General features: G+C 41.3%; 1 pseudogene; it reads right to left on the bottom strand.

Annotated features, from left to right (window-relative positions):
- Positions 1-798: 798 nt before the first annotated feature.
- Positions 799-1837, bottom strand: LOC103084149 (protein AMN1 homolog; annotated as a pseudogene).
- Positions 1838-2438: the final 601 nt, after the last annotated feature.

Here is a 2438-nt window from a genome sequence, read left to right as displayed (position 1 = left end):
TAGTGTTACACAAACAAACAAAGATACCCTGAATCCTGAGTGTAGAATCAAGAGATTCTCAAGAATGGAAGAAACTCCTGATATGCTGAACAAATGAAAGTAGGAATCAGGAGCAAATGGCAATCAGAATATCTTGGAGTCATGATGTACGGCAAAGCAACTTGGAGTGTAGGTATCACTGGTATGCTACCTTGCAGGTGTGCCGTTGGGACCAGCCATCCTCTAACTCTTTCCTTGACTGCTACTGAGTTTTAGTTGGAGATTTTTTCCCGTGAACACACATTTCCAATTTTTTATTGTTAAGTCAATGGCAATTGTTTTACATTTTCAGAAACTTATAATACAATTATGCAAAGTAAAGAAAACCAATACAGTCTAGCTCTTGATTCTTTGAATAAACTTTTTATTTTTGACTAATTTTTTTTTCTTTTTTTTGCTTCTAGAAATACCTTTACTTAGAATCCTCCTAATGTTTATCCATATTGGTAAATTTCTCTTACAGCAGTTCAAATATCTAGGTAGGAGAAGGACATTTCCAGGGAAAACAGGTAATTTCAAACTTTGTTATTTAAGAAACAAACACATTATCTTCCCCAAATACATCAGAGGGCATGCTGGGATTGCCATTTCAAGAACAATCACTCCTCAAACAAACTTAGAAATAATAGCACTATTAAAATGTTTAAGAGTCTGGCTAACTTCAAAGCATAAATCATGTTATTGGAAAGCCAATCTCTACATCATAGTTTCCTGGGAAAGTAGTATGAAGATCATAGCTTTGATCAGCTTCAATAAGCATCAATATACAGTCCACATCACTTGCTTTAGTTTGTTTGGACCTACTAGTTGCTCCAAGACTTCTCCTGAATGGTCTGTTACCAGGGGGCATCCACAGAAGAGTAATATACACATATCTGAGGACAGCAAGTAAGGACAGCGTCTACAACCTCATCACTCACTTTCACACAATACCCCATATGAGTTTCCTCTAATTTCTTGGCACAAGGTCTGCTAACAAGCGCAACCACACCACTGTGAGATACCTGAGTAGCTGAAAAGTCAACTCTGCAAAAATGGGCAGCTTTCTCCTAATGTCTGCAAGTACACATCAGTAATATCTAAGCAGCCACCTAAGTCAATGATCTTTCTTTTTTTTTAAATTTTGTTTATTTATTTTTGGCTGCGTTGGGTCTTCGTTGCTCTGTGCAGGCTTTCTCTAGTTGCTGAGAGAGGAGGCTACTCTTCATTGTGGTGCGCGGGCTTCTCATTGCAGTGGCTTCTCTTGTTGCGGAGCATGGGCTCAGGCGTGCAGGCTTCAGTAGTTGCAGCACGCGGGCTCAGTAGTTGCTGTGCACGGGCTTGGTTGCTCTGCGCCATGTGGGATCTCCCCGGACCAGGGCTCAAACCCGCGTCCCCTGCATTGGCAGGCAGATTCTTAACCGCTGCGCCACGAGGGGAAGTCCCTAACTTTAGCAGCCGGCAATTGAGTGCAAGAGCAAGGACTCCTTCATCAGTGAGATTGAAGCATCTTTTCAAAAAAGCTTCGTGCAGGTAAGAACAAGGTGAAGCCACAGCTTTCATTCCTTTCGAAGTTATGGAAATTCTGTTTTCTTTTGAGGAATTTAAATTTAATTTCTTCAGTTTTCTGCAGTTACATAGGTGCAGGAGAGCAGTATGTGAAATATCACAGCTTTGTAGACCTAGAGTTTGGACTCAGGATGTAAACTCTCACTGATATTTGAATCTGTTATCTGCCCCTGCACGCTCATTATTTTATGTTGGGTGGCAAAGGCTTAATGTCTGTGATATATCTAGAAATATTCTTCATGAAGCACCAAAGGCATCCACTGCGGGCTGGGCATCGCGGCCGCCCTCAGAAGCCTCTTCCGCGGTCCCGGCCGCCGAAATGCAGCCAGAGACCGTCTGTCAACTCCTGCCCCGCGCGAGACGCTATTTTTGACTGATATTTGATTTACAGAACAGTTGCATAGATAATACAGAGAGTTTCTACATATCCCTTGCCCAGTTTCTCCTAACAGTACATTTGTCAGAACTAAGAAACTAACGTTGGTACATTACTATTAACTAAACTCCTTACTTTATTCTGATTTCACCAGTTTTTCTGCTAATATCTCTCTTCTGTTCCAGGATCCAATCCAGAATACCACATTGAATTTTGTAGCTCTTGTTTTTTAAGGATCATTATTTGTTAGGCATGGGTCAACTCTGCCTCTTTTCTTCCTTGCTGCCAATGCTTCAGACATTTCATGGTTCATTAGCACCTGCTGCAGAGTGTGAATAAGGGAAGGAAACAATTTTGAAATGCAAATCAGCCAAATGTTGTTATTTATTGGTCTGTGGCAGTTAGCTCAGTTGTTAATAAGGCCAAGGTTATTGGCTCCATCTCTGTCAATGAGTCAGCCGGCTTAGCAGTGACA

This window comes from Lipotes vexillifer, unplaced genomic scaffold (genome assembly GCF_000442215.2).
Source record: "Lipotes vexillifer unplaced genomic scaffold, Lipotes_vexillifer_v1.1 scaffold39, whole genome shotgun sequence".
Classification (NCBI taxonomy): Eukaryota; Metazoa; Chordata; class Mammalia; order Artiodactyla; family Lipotidae; genus Lipotes; species Lipotes vexillifer.
The sequence above is the reverse complement of the archived record's forward strand: the minus strand, read 5'-3'. Positions and strand labels throughout refer to the sequence as shown.